General features: G+C 29.8%; 1 protein-coding gene across 2 annotated transcripts in view; it reads left to right on the top strand.

Annotated features, from left to right (window-relative positions):
- Nucleotides 1-18075, top strand: part of LOC126735397 (sestrin homolog) — a 242178-nt gene that overhangs the window by 86983 nt on the left and 137120 nt on the right. The window lies entirely within an intron of this gene.

Below are 18075 nucleotides of genomic sequence, written 5' to 3'. Positions count from 1 at the left end.
GTCTAACAACATCGCATAAGCGCCAAGAGTAGGCCTTCTTGCTATCCATTCTTTTCCTAGTCTTTTTTTGTTGTTTTTGGAAAATTGTACTAAAGACAACAACGGCAGCTGCAGCTCTCTTTCTGCGGCTAGACATTTTTCCGTCTAGCAAACACTATACTGTCTATACGCAAAACCAATCGCTCTATATCCCATGTATACACCCAAAATCACTTGTCGCAAGTATTGTCTAGCTAGAGCACTTGCCGATAGATATTGCTGCAAAAATTTGCTTCAGTGTAAACACTTCCACAAGTTACTCTCACAAGTACTATCGCAATTTACTATCTCGTAAACTACGCTTTATAGGCGTAAGAAGTTACATAGCAACTTTATATTTTTTTAACATCTAACAATTCAATAATTTTTTACAAAAAACTTTTGTTTGTAGAGGTTTATAACCACTATAAATCGAATTAGTTATTGATTGTTAATACTTGGGCAAAAAAATATTAAAATTCCTTGAGAATTTCAGGAGATACGGACATTATATCGATTAAATAACAGCGGGCGCGGACTATAAATAGGTTGCTGGCAAACGACATATGATGCGCTCTAGATTTTAGTTACTGGATATCGATCGGGCGCCATCTTCACAGATATGAAAAAATATCTAGAAAAACAACACAAAGTGGCAACATCGGATACGTGCATTTTAAACATTGAGGTATTCTACGTTGCCAAATTCATTAACATTTTTGTCAGGAATCTTTTTTATTCTGAAAAAATTGTTGATTACTCTCAAAGTATATATTATTAGTCTGCAAATAAAGAAAACTTTTAAAGAGTACATTTTTTTTACCTGTGATAAAATACAACACATTAAAAAATATATAGTGGATTAAGAAAATTATATACTGAATGAAAAATTGGAAAATCGAAATTGTCTGAGATGGTGAACTCAAACAAACTCGCCTATGGTTGTGTACTTATTGGGGTTTTCCCACAACTCAATTTTGAGTTTGTTTGCATTTTATTTTTATTGTTTTTTTTTAATTTTTTATACAATTTTAGAGTTTTTTTTTCAATTGGAGAGTTTCTTTCATGCAAGTTTTTTTTTTAGGTTCCTCGAATTTATTTGCTTCAATTTTTCACAATTTCTTCAAGCTTCCTTACATTTTGTGAGACTTTCTTTAGATTCAAGTTTTTCAAGGTTTTTTAATTTTTTGCAAGACCTTCTTAAATTTCTCATTAAATTAATATTTATTTTATTTAATTATTACTGTTTCTCAGCAGATTTTCATCACTTGAACACACACAATGAATTTTTCCAGACTATTAGATTTTCATAGTTTTTCCTTTTTTGATCCACATGATCTTGAATTCAGTGAATTAAGGATAAAATAAATTAAACTATATTATCTGAATAAGAATCTCGAAGAAAAAGAGAGAGAGAGAGAGAGAGAAGAGTAATGACCATCTTAGACAAATAAGTTAAATGAATTCAACGAATTAAAGAAATAATATAAGTTGAGCTTTAAAAATGATTTTTTAGCTTTTATACGCGGTATATCCCATCATAAAATTCCAAATGAATTAAGGTTACTTTTATAATTATTTCTATTTGTTTGGTCGCGGTATACGAGCGATAAGGCGAATATAAATAATAAATTGAACCCCCGATTTGGGTTATTTATTTTTAACGTAAATCGTTAAACAAATTTTGAATTGTTTGAATAAGATTAAAATTGGGCCTTAGTTGTGATTACTAAAGTGGCCAGCGGATTGTTTTTTTGAGGTCAAGGTAAAACGAAATTGCGCCGAATTAAAAAAAAAAATTATTGTCGAATTTAAAATGGGGTCTGTATTGGCTATAGTAAGAGTTTTCAATAAAAAGATTATAAATTAAGCCTATTTAGTTAAAGTTTAATTATAAGAAACATGTTATAATGGTCGATTATTAGCAAGGATTATTGATGTGAATTTGAATGTAAAATCGCCTTTTTTCACCCAAAAATTGTAACAAGTCATAATTTGAGAAGACATAATTTTTTTTTTAAGTATTTCTTCATTTCTTCCAGTTATATCTCATAACATACCTCAACTGCCTTAAAGAAATCAGAAATGACTTTAACGCATTAAAATACATTTTGACTTAAAACCGAGTAATCAAACCTCGATTTCCCGAGTGCGAGCAAGGTAGAAGATACAACCGAACAAGTGGTCGAATATATAAACACTCCCATGGTGCGACGTTGTCCAGTTTTCGTTCATTTAAATCTACTTTATTATACTTGTTTTTTTTTTAAATATTTGTTAAAAATAGCTCGTGGGATTAAGATCTGGAGGTCTGGCCGGTCTTCCAAAGAGTCATAACTTAGTATTTAATTATTATCGCTAGATCGTAGTTCAACTAGACAAAATAAAATAATTAAATTAAAAGACGAAGATAAGTTTTATTTTTGGATGTGCTTTATCAAAAAGTCATTAGGCAGCAGCGTCCTTATTCGTTTAACCTTAAATAGAAAAAAAAAACGCGAGAATCACATCATTTGCAGATAAGAAGGATGGCGTATTATTGGTATTAATGATTGTTTCTTTTGTTCAGTTGCTTGCTTGTGTACTTTTTTTAATTGATAAGTGCGTACAGGGTGGATCAATGTTAATTTTAAATTGATTTTTTTTTAAATAAAATTAAAACCGTTAAAAAATGTACCAAATTCTTCCATTGAATTTATTCCAAAATACTGATAATAAAAATATTCCTAAGATATTCGAGTAAATCTAACACTTCCCTGGAATATTTAAGAAAAAATTCTGAAATTGGATTGTTTATACATAGGAAACATTTCATAATGAAACAATGTGTCTAGAACAATCCTTACAAATTTCAATTGTTCTGAGAAAATTCTTCGGTAAATATTAAATATTTATTGGTCCAGTAAGGCCCTCTTTGTCTTACACAATGTTATTAGCATAAGTCTGCCTTTGTTTAACTCGTTATTTTGAGGGTATTATTGTGTCAAGGAAATATATTTGAACTCATAATTATACTTGACTATTAAGTAATTATTTTGGTACTTCCTCATATTGATAATGTTTTAGAGAAAGAAGGTATTATGGCAATAACAATGTTGTTTCGTTCTCTCTCCTTTTGTTACTTTTTGCTAATTTTACTTATTTTTAGTTAACATAAGTTTTCTTTAAAGTTTAAGATATTTAATAATTAGTTCGGTAATACTTCGTTTATTTTGGTTTATTTACATTGATTTTGCATATAAAAGTTCACCCGGTATAACACACGCGTTTCTTGGTAAATTCTTAATATTTAAACTCGACCTATCTTACATTTCCTTACTCTCTTACTCCAATGTTCCTTCCATAAAGCCTTGCTCTTTCATCCTACTTTACCTTATGGACCCCTTGGGGCGAGAGAAGTAAGCTATTTGACCCAGGTCATCCGCCAAAAACTTAAAATACGGAACAGGTGTGCGATACCGGAAAGCAGTAGTACTACGGCAATTATTGAATCGGTACCTAAATCTCATGCGAGATAATACCGAAGTGCATCACCTCTTTGTCGATTTAATGAAAGCTGATTGGGGTGTTCCTTATATCAACATCCTTTACTTCATTTATTACTAGGGTAAGTCGAGTCCTTTTTTTTCTTTCACGTTAAATTGTGTCTCTTCTTATTTTGTTTCTATTTTATTTCACTCATTATATAGTCACTAAGGGTGTGCGTCGAAAACAGAAGGATCACCTTATTTCAGTATGACTGAAGCAGCGTCCCTATTTTTTTACAGTCTGGCCTTGATAACTTGATAAATAATTAAGATCGAAATAACCTTGACTTAAGTAATTAAACATATATTATAAACAGGCCCGAAACAAATGTGTTAGACAAGGGAAAAGATGATGATGGCCATTTAAAGCCGAAACGTTCAAAGAAGGTGATAATAGCAAAGCGTGAAATATTTTTAAAAAGTTGATGATGCCCACTAATAGCCGAAACGTTGTTTTATGAATGTAATAATACCGTCTTTTTTAGGTGAGAATGTTGCAATGGCGTAATTTGACAAGGCAATGTGTTAAAGAAAGACACTTATGTCAGTGACAATGTGTAAGAGAAAGAGAAGGATAGATATTTTCATGATTTTCTTCAAAGAAATTAAATGTACAGGGTTGTATTTAAAAAGAAGTTATTAATTATTAATTCTTACGCAGATTGTTTGTGTTTTTTTCAAATTTAAAATGTGACGTTTGCTTTTACAGGAAGAATTTTATCATAAAATATTTTTAATTCCGGTCCTGAAGACTTGGGTTTTTCTGGTTAGTATAGATTTAAATAAAAAAAGTGTCACTTTTTTGGCATTGTTGTTTAAGTACAGTGAGTGTGACAGAGATAAACTTATAGAAAGGACCATGTGTCAGAGTGATGGGTATAAGCATTTATTTTTATAAAAACTTTATTGTTCTAAAAAACATTAATATTTTATAGTGTTTGGAAGATTCAAATAAATTGGAAAAAAGTACCAAAATTGGTCCTAGTAAAAATATCAATTTTTTTTATGTTTCTTTAAATTTCAAATTCGCAGTTTCGTCCTTAAATCGCCATCATCAACTGTCCTTTTTTTATTACATTTTTTTACTAAACTTACGCATTTTTTGTGCACCTCTTTCTCTCACCTATTATTATTCAGATAAGTATGTCTTTCTCTAACACATTCTCTTGTTGGAATTTGCTATTTTATGTTACATCTTTATTAACATATTTTAAAATAATTGGTACTGTGTCATTTCTTTTTAAATGATATGGCATTATTAAATTTGAAGTGCAACGTTTTGGTTTTGAGAGACCATCACCAGTCAATTTTTTTTAAATACCTCCCTTTACTTAAAATAAAAAAAGGATTGTATTGATGATGGCTGTTTAAGGCCGAAACGTCAAATTTTAAATTTAATGAAACTTGTTTGAAAAACGTCCTTTTTTTTAAATACGCTCCTGAATTTTATTATATTTATTTTTGAGTCCTCGAATTACTATAAATATACCCAATTTTCTTTGACGCATGGTGCTCACTATAAGTTTTTCTCTGTCACACTCATTGTTACTTTAAAAGTAATATTAAAAAGTGGCACCTGTAACTTAGACGAGAATAAACTTATGCCAAAAACGGTATGTGAAACAGAAAGGAGTATATTTTTTAGCAAAGTCTAAGGTAACCAGAAAAAGCTAAAATGTTCAGGACCGCATTTAAAAAGATTTTTTGATAAAATTGTTCCTGCAAGAGCAAATGTCAATTTTACATTTGAAAACACTGTCTGCTAAAAAATGAATATGTAGTAATTGTTTTAAATACGACCCTGTACGTTTAATTTCCTTGAAAAATAACAGAAAAATATTTATCCCCCTCTCTCTCTTACACATTGTCATTGAGACTACATTAGTGTGTCTTTCATTAACACATGGCTTTGACATATTCCTCCACTGTAAGTGTTGCGAAGATTCAAATAAATTGGAAAAAAGTACCAAAATTGGTCCTAGTAAAAATATCAATTTTTTTTATGTTTCTTTAAATTTCAAATTCGAAGTTTCGTCTTTAACACACCATCATCAACTGTCCTTTTTTTATTACATTTTTTTACTAAACTTAAGCATTTTTTGTGCACCTCTTTCTCTCACCTATTATTATTCAGATAAGTATGTCTTTCTCTAACACATTCTCTTGTTGAAATTTGCTATTTTATGTTACATCTTTATTAACATATTGTAAAATAATTGGTATTGTGTCATTTCTTTTTAAATGATATGGCATTATTAAATTTAAAGTGCAACGTTTTGGTTTTGAGAGACCATCATCAGTTAAATTTTTTTTTAAATACCTCCCTTTACCTAAAATAAAAAAAGGGTTGTATTGATGATGGCTGTTTAAGGCCGAAACGTCAAATTTTAAATTTAATGAAACTTGTTTGAAAAACGCCCTTTTTTTTTTAAATACGCTCCTGAATTTTATTATATTTATTTTTGAGTCCTCGAATTACTATAAATATAACGCATGGTGCTCACTATAAGTTTTTCTCTGTCACACTCATTGTTACTTTAAAAGTAATATCAAAAAGTGGCACCTATAACTTAGACGAAGATAAATTTATGCCAAAAACGGTATGTGAAGCAGAAAGGAGTATATTTTTTAGCAAAGTCTAAGGTAACCAGAAAAAGCTAAAATGTTCAGCTAAAAAATGAATATGTAGTAATTGTTTTAAATACGACCCTGTACGTTTAATTTCCTTGAAAAATAACAGAAAAATATTTATCCCCCTCTCTCTCTTACACATTGTCATTGAGACTACATTAGTCTGTCTTTCTTTAACACATGGCTTTGACATATTCCTCCACTGTAAGTGTTTCGAAGATTCAAATAAATTGGAAAAAAGTACCAAAATTGGTCCTAGTAAAAATTTTAATTTTTTTAATGTTTCTTTAAATTTCAAATTCGAAGTTTCGTCCTTAACACACCATCATCAACTGTCCTTTTTTTATTAAATTTTTTTACTAAACTTAAGCATTTTTTTTGCACCTCTTTCTCTCACCTATTATTATTCAGATAAGTATGTCTTTCTCTAACACATTCTCTTGTTGAAATTTGCTATTTTATGTTACATCTTTATTAACATATTGTAAAATAATTGGTATTGTGTCATTTATTTTTAAATGATATGGCATTATTAAATTTAAAGTGCAACCATCATCATTTAATTTTTTTAAATACCGCCCATGCTTAAAATAAAAAAACGATAGTGTTGATGATGGCTGTTTAAGGCCGAAACGTCAAATTTTAAATTTAATGAAACTTGTTAAAAAAAACGAAAATTTTCACTAAGACCAATTTTCGTCCTTTTTTTTAAAATACGCTCCTGGATTTTATTTTTTTTTTTGAGTCATCTCTCTCTGACCCATGGTGCTCGCTATAAGTTTTTCTCTGTCACACTCATTATTACTTTAAAAGTAATATCAAAAAGTGGCACCTGTAAGTTAGACTAAGATAAACTTATGCCAAAAACGGTATGTGAAACAGAAAGGAGTATATTAGTCTAAGGTAACCAGAAAAACCTGAAATGTTCAGGACCGCATTTAAAAAGATTTTTTGACAAAATTGTTTCTGATGCAAGAGCAAACGTCAATTTTACATTTGAAAACACTATCTGCTAAACAACGAATAATTAGTATTTTTTTTAATACGACCCGGTACGTTTAATTTCCTTGAAAAATAACATAAAAATATGTATCCCCCTCTCTCTCTTACGCATTGTCACTGATATTAGTCTATCTTTCTTTAACATATTCCCCGTAATTCCCCACTGTAACATTTTCGCTTAATTACATTTATAAAAGAAGGTTTCGGCTTTTAATTACCATCATCAATAACCCATTTTTTGTGACTTTTAAAATGTCCTTAAACAATTCTCAAAAGCATTTAAATTATCATATAAGATTTTTTGTATATAATCCTCTTTCTTTTACACATTGTTATTGATATAAGGGTGTCCTTCTCTAACACACTGATATTTTATGAAATAGTTTTTTTTATTTATATGTGATTAGTTTAAAATAATTCAAACTTTGTCATAGCCTCTTTTTTTTTTTGAAAATTGAACGTTTCGGCCTTAAATGGCCATCATCAATAATTTTTTAAAAATCGGCTCTGTACTATTTACTTATTTTGATTATATTAATATTTTGATTTTATTAAAGTAACATACACATTTTCAGATAAGCCCTTGTCTAACATTAGCATTAAAATATTACTTTTTTTTAGAACAATAGAGTTCCCATGAAAATAAATGCATATACCCATCACTTTCCAACACATAGAGACAGGAATATGGGAATATTTTTTAGAAAAGTCTAAGGTAACAAGAAAAAACTAAAATATTCAGGGCCGTATTTAAAACTTGTTGATAAAATTGTTTCTGCAAGACCAAATGTCCGATTTTAAAGAATATTCAATCAATTATTTTTCTATTAACTGTCTGAATCATCAAACAAATTGATTTTAACCCCATAATTACCAAACCACTTAGCAAGCAGATAAATATAATTTACAAACGATCCGTTAATCTTAAAACCATAAAACGCCGCTTGTTTACGAACCCCAGAAATCAGCCTTAACCTTTAACAAGAAAAACAACAATTACATCTCATTTATTTAACGAAATTATGTCATTTAAAGGCAGCGAAGTGAACCGAACTATCCCTGGATTAATATTAATTAAAAAAAAAAAAAAAAGCATGGGCGCACGCACGACTGTATTATACTTGACGCCTTAATATAAGACGAGAGTGAAAAAAAAATTGTTCGTTGTCCTTGACTCGGATTTTAAGCGATTTTTTCCGCTGTATTTTTAAGTCTCTTAAATTGCCGTTTGTTTAGCGAATGATAAAAATAATCAAGCGGTCGCAGATAAAAATTTAAAACGAACAACTCTTTTGTAATTTTAATAATTAATTATCCTATTTGTTACGTAACGGATGTAATTTTATTAAATGTGTTTTTAGTATACGTTGATCGATCCGAAACGGGATCATTTCTTCAGGGGATTTAGTGGAAATTTAAGAATCTATTAATGGTGTTTCCAGCCTACAATATCGATCTAAAATTGCATTTTTATCTTTTATGGTTGCCGCAGTTTTATATGAAAAAAACCTAATTTTATTATACACACATATATTAAGACCGTTGATTTTGTGTCCCTTTACCCTCTGAAATGTTTCAAGCAATTAAATTAAAAATAAAATCTTATTTTTAAATGTTATCTTTATAAAATGAATTTATTAAAACACCAAATGATTTATGCCCTTAAATTAGCAAAAAAAAAAATAACCTGATAATGATTGACCCAAATAAACATGTCTGGAAATTATTAAAAAAAAAAAAAAGTTAATTGTTTTAATTTTATGAATGAGGTTTTTAGATAAGTGGAAAGTCAAAAAATCCACTTTTAAGTCATTTTTATCACCCCAGACTCGTCGTAATAAGATAGGAAAAATTCGACTTTAAATACGAGTCGAAAAACAATAAAAACTCATGTGATCAGAGCATGTTTTACAGATATCTAATCTGGAAAGGAAATTCAGCAGCATCACAGGAAAGCATGCTAGATTTTTGAAGTGAGATGATATATTCAAGTGAAATCAAACAACTTGTCTCTTGAAATTCCAACTATTGGAAATAGTTGAAAGTTGAAATTTAAAAAAAAGTAGTAGTTCCTAGGGATAAAATGATTAATATATCCGAAACCGATGGGAGTAGAGACCTGAAATTTGACACACAGATTCCTTTAATAAAAGCAGTAAATACCTATTTTAGCTTTTATTCCAAATATTTTTTTAAAATTAAAAAATTGGCCTTGGAAGCTGAAAATATAAAAAAAGTAGTAGTTCCTATAGACACAATGATTAATATCTGTGAATTTGATAGGGCTAGAGATCTGAAATTTGAAACACAGATTCCTCTAATAAAACTACTGGTCACCTATTTCACCATTTTTTTCAAATATTTTTTAAAATTTAAAAATTAGCCTTGTAAGCTGAAAATTATATAAGAAAAAAAAGTAGAAGCTCCTATGGACAAAATGATTAATATCTCTAAATCCGTTAAGGCTAGAGACATGAAAATTGAAACACAGATTCATCTAATAAAATTACTGGTCACCTATTTCAGCGTTTATTCCAAATATTTTTTAAAATTGAAAAATTGGTATTGGATGCTGAAAATTAAAAAAAAAGTAGGAGCTCTTATAGACAAAATGATTAATATCTCTGAATTTGATAGGGCTAGAGATCTGAAATTTGAAACACAGATTCATTTAATAAAATCACTAGACACCTATATCAGCGTTTATTCCAAATATTCTTTTAAAATTAAAAAATTGGCCTTGGAAGCTGAAAATATAAAATAAGTAGTAGTTCCTAGGGACAAAATGATAAATATATCTGAATGCGATAGGGCTAGAGATCTGAAATTTGAAACCCAGATTCCTCTAATAATATTGCTGGTCACCTATTTCAATGTTTTTTCTCAAATATTTTTTAAAATTGAAAAATTGGCCTTGGAAGCAGAAAATTAAAAAAAAAGGTAGGAGTTCCTAAGGACAAAATAATCATTATCTGTAGATTCGATAGAGACCTGAAAATTGGAACACAGATTACCAGGAAGAAGTAAAACTGACCGTAACTTTCTGAAAAAAATAAAAAGTAATATTAACTACCTGAAAGAGAAGAAATGATGCCGACTACCTGTAAAAACGGAACTTTATTAGTTTTTACTGTTTTTGCAACTGGAATGATTAATTATTTATAAAAATGGTTAAAATGACCCCTAAAATTAGAAAAGGCTTCAAAAAATAATTTTAAATTTCTGAAATAATATAAAAATTACTTCAATTGTCCAAATATCTGAAAATTTGGAAAAATTGAGAACTGGCTTTATATTTCAGGAAAACACAAGAATTTTATTCCAGGTATCAAATACTTGGAATAAAATTCAAAATAATTGCTCTAAATAACTGGAGCGTTCAAAAAAACAGCCCAGGTTACCAGAGCCCAATGACCTTAGAGAAACCGGTACACTGAAAGTGTTACCCAAGTATTTGAACCTGGCGCGCGTGAGTGCTGGGCACTCCCCGACTACATGGTCAACGGTTTCATCTTCCTCACAGCACCATCGGCATTCCGGGTTATCCGCAATACCGATAGTATGGAGATGCCTTCTTAAGTGCCAGAGACCGGTTAAAAGACCTGTCACTAGCCGAATTTCGCGTCTTTTTAGGCGTAGTAGATTTTTGGTGAGACAGGCAGAGGGTCCACCTATGTGCGCTTTGGCCTGTCTCATACCAGGGGACTCAGTCCATCTTCGGTGGGTTCACTTGTCCAGCAGACCCTTCATTGACGCGACCGCAACGCATTTGGCGATACCAACTATGGGTTCCGGCCCCATCGGCACATTCGCGGATCCCAGTCTGGTAAGAGAGTCCGCTTCCTCATTACCTGCATGGCCTGCGTGGCCAGGTATCCAGACGAGCTGGACTCTGCATCCAACTTGTACCAGTTTTTTCAGGACTTTTATGCACTTTAAGCTTGGAGCTTACCTTTGCGGCCGTGATAGCCTTAATTGCAGCTCTGCTGTCCGAGCATATTGATACGACTGTATTGCGGTGTCCGCAGCTTAGGATTTTCTGTCCGCATTTTTTTCCAGGGTTATTACCAAAAAATAATTAAGTATTTTACTGTACCAATCACTCTTATTAAATTTTTTGCTTTTTTTAAAAGTCTCAATTTTATTTCTCTATGACTATATGGATCAGCTGGAATTTACATTTTAAAGAATTTTTGTACAATACATTGTTTAATTAAAACAAGTTTATAAAAAAATAATTTAACCAGATTTAGTACAAATTACGAGACTAAAACTAAGTTTTAGTTTTCTCCCGAAGATGCTAACATCGTTGGCGAAACACGTGTCGAGAGTAAAAATAAAGAAAAACTGTCTCGTAATTTGAGTGTCACACCAAAGGTTCCAATCATAAAGCTACCAGATTTAGTACATTTCAAGCAAAAGAAGGAATGTACAAAACCGTTTGAAATATTAATACAAACAAAGGATCAGTAGAATTTAAAGGTGTCTTCAATAGAAAATATTTAGTAGATTTTTCTTAAAAAATAAAATAAATTTTTCGAAAAAAAACAAGGTTTTAAAAATTATTTAATTGCTTGACGAAAAAACATGGTCCCAACTGCCTTGAAGAGACATTCATTATAAGATAATAATCAAGAATATCATCATGAAAATCTCTGCTCCGTACTAAGCCTTCAAACCTTATCAGGTTGTATAAACTACAACATTCCAGAGTTCTTTTGAGCCCTAGTATCTTATCCATTTGATTTGCTGGATTAATCCCTTCTGTGATAATTGTTCGGTATGCTGTTCGTCATCTTCTTTATTGCACTACTGTGAATCGCTTTACTTCTTTCCTTGAGGTATGTCCTGTGCAGCCCCATTTTCTTGTAACCCACTTTTTAATGTCCAGTGTCCTTTTGTGTCTCTATCCCACTTCTCTTGACAAATGTTTAATGTTCCCTCTCTCTCCTCTCGGTGCCGTTTAATATTTTGGTGTCTTTCGCTTTTCCTGATAGCACGAAATGGCCTTTTTTTATTCCCTTTCATCATGAACATAATAGGTGACAGGTGATGTAATCAAAAAACATCTTTTAGAGGTACTCTTTTAAAAATTAAGATTAAAAACGGGTTTAATTCCCCTGGACACGTAGCGAAACATCCAACAGTGAAACGTGTAAATTTACGTAACTGATGCATACTTGTTTAACTAATATTAATGCATCTAAATGGCCGGTGGTAATGATCACACGCAAAACTTTACGAATAATTACTTTGTTTTTGACATAAGTGTCACAGGCTCGCAATTCTTTTTGGCAAAACTCCCCGCGATTTTCTATATTTAATTTTAATATTCCGCGAATAAAACATTAAAAATATGTGAGTGCGCGTCCCGTATTAAAATGTGACGTCGTCGTCACTTTCGAACAATGAACAAGCGAAACATCTACGGATCCAGACAGTAATGGAGAAGTGAAACGGGTAATTTAATGGTCATTTTTTTGTATCACCATTTCTGTCTGAGGAACCTTCAAAAATGGTAAATAAAAGAAGATTTTCATATGTATCATTGATGGCCCTAATGACGGTTGTTTAATGTGCAGTATGTAGCTGTGAAAATGTTTTTTAGAACCTTCAGGGATCTGATTGCTATAAGGAAAATATAATAAACTGGTTCTGTAAGAGTGAATTGTACAGTAAAATACACAGCTATTGTCTTTGTAGTAACCCTGAAATCGACCCGTGCATGTCAGCTCTTTATTTGAGTATTTGGGTTTTAGTATAAAATCTTTTTTGTACAACTTTACAAGGATATCAATTGTCTTTGTCAAGGTTTATTTTCTATTCAGAGTGCTTTTAAAAACAATTAATTATACTAAATACTCATTTCATTAGTACAAATTATTTTATAGTGAACACACCCTTTAATTGTACTGAAAATTTGTTAAGGATTAATATTTCAAACGTTTTTATACAATGTTTTCTCTCTCTTAAAATGTAGCATAACATGCTTTAATACTTACATCGAAAATAGGCATTTCATTGGTCCAAAATTACTAATATTATGTCTGAAATTATTTTTGTACAATAATATCTGTTAAATGTACTGAGCATTTTTGTATTGGTAATTGAAATATTTTTGTACAATCCCTTCATTTTTTTTTACTAATTTGTGAGTTCTTTGGATTTTCTCAAAATGCATTTGTACGAAATAGATATAATAATTGTACAGTTGGTTTTAAAATTAATAGTTCAAACATTTTTGTAAAATCTTCTCTCTCATTTTAAATGTACTAATCTATTTAAATTTAGATATTTTTACTTGTTCAATTTAACAGTTTTATTGTACTAATATTTTTTTAGTAATTCTGGAATCGTTTTTTATAAAATATCTTTTAAATATAAATTCCAGTTCTTCCATATAGTAACAGAGAAATGTCAGTAAAAAATTTTAATAAGAGTGATTTGTACAGTAAAATAAACAATAATTTTTTGTAGCAACCCTGAAATGGCCCTGTCAAGAAACGACAATGTCAGCGCTTTATTTTTAGCATAAGTTTTTAGTACAAACCATTTTTTTTGTACAACTCAAGATACGACTTTGTACCAAATATTGGAATCGTGTTTTAAATAGCGACACGGGATTTTACTTTCAAAATGTTCTTGCACCAGATATTTTTTCCATTGAAAACATGCTTAAATTGTACTAAAACTTTTTTTGCAATAATATTTCAAACGCTCTAGTACCCGCCCTTCTGTCGTTTGAAATGTGCTTAATTTGTTTAAATTAATTTCTTATACCCCTCAGGTGTTTTATTTAAACAGTTTTATTGTACTAATAATTTTTAAATAAACTGTTCTGTAATTCTTTTGTACAAAAATTCTTTTAAATTTAAATTTCAGTTGGTCAAAAAAGTAACAAATTTTAATAAGAGAGATTCGTACAGTAAAATATACAATTACTTTTTTGTGGCAACCCTGAAGTCGCCCTAGCAAACAACATTAACATCAGCTCTTTATTTTTAAGTTTAGGTTTTAGTACAAACCTTTTTTTGTATAACTCAGGATATTGGAGCTGGTTTTGCCAACTCCAATGTATTATTTAGAGAAATTCCTTTTAGTAATTGAATTGGAATAATTAATTGTACAATTTATGCCCTTGTTACTTCCAAAATACTTTGTATTAAATAGCTATTTTCATAGTACCAATTATTCAAACGCTTTTGTACAATTTCTTCTGTTGGTTAAAATGTACTGAATTTTTCTTTAAATTAATTTTGATATATTTTAATAAATTGCTAAGAGTTCCTTGTATTTACCCTCAAAATGCATTTGTTTAAATTAGATATTTTAATTTTTTAATTGTACAATTGCCTTTTTTAGATTAACCTTTGAACATAATCGTACAATCCTCATTAGAAGTTACTAAATATATCATTTGTTAAACAAGTTTTTTGTACAAATTATCTCTTAAATGTACTAAGCAATTTTGTATTAATAATTCAAATACTTGGGTACAATCCTTTGGGGTATTTGAAATCTACTTTAACTAATACTACTAATTTATTAAATTAATACTTTAAACATTTTTCTTCAGTCCCTTTTCTCGTTTGGCATGTACTAAGTTTAGCATATGATTTAATACTAATATCTGTTAATTTGATCCAAATAGACGTTTGAATTGTACAGAATTAATAATATTTCTGTAATGATTATTTGAAGGTTCTTGCACAAAATAACTCTGTATAAATATACTGAGTATTTTTCAATTAATATTTCACTTGCTTTTGTACAAGTTCTTCCTTCTTTAACAATGTCTTATCAATGTCTTTTAATCACCCAATAACTTGACTTATTTTAAAAAGATGTTTCAATTAAAATTTGTCATCCTATTTTAATTGTACTAAAAATTACACTTTTCTACAATACTACATTGCACAATATACTCATTACAATAATTGCACAAATAACTTTTAATTTATTTATCATACATTTGAATTGTACTAAGCATTTTAGTAACAGTTGCTTGAAATGTACTAAATCTGTATAAATGAATTTCTCATAAACAGACGTGTTCACTCGTTTCAATTAAACAGTTTGGTTAAACAATATTGAATAAAGGCGGTAAAAGAAAGAAAACAAAAAACAATATCCAGATGATTTCGGTGTCCTCAGTCTGTCCTTATTTATTCCCAATAAAATAAAATCACCACGGGATTTATTCTGTTATCCGCGAAAAATTTTCCGTTTTCGATAACGAACCTCGACCAAAACAACTAAAACAAAGGAAATAAGATATGGCCGCGCAAGGTTAACAATAAAATTAATTTGGTCGAGTATATATCGTACGGATGCAACAATACCGCCAGTTTTTATTTTAATGTATTTAATGTCCGTTTTTTTCGATCGATTCAAGGTTTAAGGAAACCTCTGGATATTTCGCCTTTGAAATGTTGATTTATTTATTATGGTCATGGAACTTTTTAAGAGACAAGTGTTTTAACAAAACCTATAGATCCTTTTGGCAATATTCCAGTTTTTTTTAATGTTTGCTCAAATCCAGAACCTTAAAACACTTCTACAGAATATATTTCGCCTAGTTTTTGGGGTTTAAAATGAGTCATGGCTCACGCTTTTATACTTGAGTTCTCGTGAGTAATTTCAAATATTGGTTTAAAAAATGTAAATTTTTTGGGCTACCCTATTCAATTTTTCGGTCCTTAACTTTCCATTTCTGGAAGTCCAAAAATTAATAGTTTTTTTATCCAACTATTTTTATGTGAATTAGTGGCCTTGCGATCCACTCTGTGCATCAAATTAATGAAAACTTCGGGTCTCCGATATAAAACGAACTGTTTAATAACTAAATAATCTCACGTAACTCATACGGTGTTCCGTAAAGAATAATGGTTAATTCTACACCACCACTTAACCATTTTTCCTTGCCATATTAAGAGTGCATGCGACAATAAAAATTAAAAAAAAAATGATCGTAAACAGCCGCCGCAAATCTTAATTCATTTGTCTGGTATAAACGATACGAGTCTGGAATCTTGATTTTAACATATTCAACTAGTTTCTACGTCTATTATTAAATTTTTTCTCTATTGTCATAATAATAAATTGTGTTGTGATTCATTAATCGGCACATTATATCGATCGTTTATTGCATTGTATGTTAAACTATAGACAAAAGCGTTATTTTTATGTTGTTGTTATTCATTAATTCTTTAAGAGCTCGGTACATACATTTCCGAGTCGTCCGAATCTGCAGTGGAAAGAAAATTGAATAGAATTTAAAAAAAAATCAAGGGAACTGAAGAAAACTTGCTAGGAATAAACAGTAATTAAATAAAATATATAAGTAAAAAATATAAAGAAAATTTCACAGAAAAGTCTAGAAAAATTTAAATGTTTCAAGAAACCAAACAAAATTTTTTATTAATTCTAGAAAACCTGCAAAAAGAAAACCCATGAAATTTTCTAGAAATTGAAGAAAATACAAGCATTGTGCTTTTAACTAAAAAAAACACTTAAAGAAACAATAGAAATTTTAAAAAAGCTTGAAGGAATCATCAAAATATTTGGGAAATTCAAGCAAAAATCAAGAAAATTCACGAAAACTTGCACAATGAATAAAATAAGAAAAAGCAAGGAAAATCCATTGAATTTGCAGGAAAATTAAGAAAAAATTATTTGTCGTGATTTCACATTATTGAGTGACATACATATGCATCCGTAAAATAGCGGATAAATTCAATAAAATTTAAATGCACCGTTTCTGAAAAAAATGCCCGAACCCGTCGATTTTAATATTATTATAATATGTTTTTTTTTTAATGGAAACCACCGTTTATTAATGCAGAATCAGAAAGAAATCATTATAAGCAATTTTGAACGAAAAATTATGATAAAATGTAAAATTAAACCAATCCCTATCTAAATTAAATGTTCGAATTGAGCACCGTTAACAACCTGAGAATAACCAAGGCAATTTAAAAATTCTTTTTGAACGTTGTCAATGACATCTGTAATATTCAAATATATCAAATTTCCTGGCGTATTTGTTCTTCTACCTAAATCCTTTAAACTCGCTCGTTTAGTGACATACACTTTTTTGTAAGTATCCCTATAAAAAGTAATCGAGGGGAGTTAAATCTGGTGATCTGGGTGGCCATTCAATGAACCCTCGTCTACCTATCCAACGCTTTGGATAAACTTCATCTATAGTTCGAATCTTTGCGTTCACGTCATCATTAAAACATGGCTGACATTCATCCGATTCAGCTGTCAATTCAGTGAGGATTTTTACTTCAAATAAACTATTGTGTTTTGTTTTCTACATTATCTAGTTAAAAAAGTTAAAGAACTCGACTATATTGATTTTAAATATACCTGCATATTCGCTTATGATATTTGTTTACCAGATATGTTATCAATGGTCTAAGCTAACCTCAAATCCAAAAACAGGTTCGTTGGGTCGTCGCATTAATCTTTTATCAAAGAGTAACTATATAGTATATATTGTTACTCTTTGCTTTTATTCTTTAACTATTCATAATTATAAAACATTCAAATTATGAAATTATTTCGTATGATTATTTGAATGGTTTATAATCGTACTGAGGAGCTCTACAAGACAAAATGACAAAGAATCTATGTGTTACTTCTATTTTTAGTGATAAAACTGATAAATGGATACAGAATTTGTTTTAATCAAGCTCTCGTAATACCATATTTATGACCAGAGTATTTAAAAGTACAAAATCTAATAAAAAAATATGCATTTCTTTGGAAATAAACTGAAAATGTTATAATCATATTAATCACATGTTTTTTTTAACGATTCTAAAATGAAATAATGAATTGTAGTATGTCAAATATTTAATCACTTACTTTAAAAATACATATAACATTT

This window comes from Anthonomus grandis, chromosome 4, assembly GCF_022605725.1.
Source record: "Anthonomus grandis grandis chromosome 4, icAntGran1.3, whole genome shotgun sequence".
NCBI classification, from domain to species: Eukaryota; Metazoa; Arthropoda; class Insecta; order Coleoptera; family Curculionidae; genus Anthonomus; species Anthonomus grandis.
The sequence above is the reverse complement of the archived record's forward strand: the minus strand, read 5'-3'. Positions and strand labels throughout refer to the sequence as shown.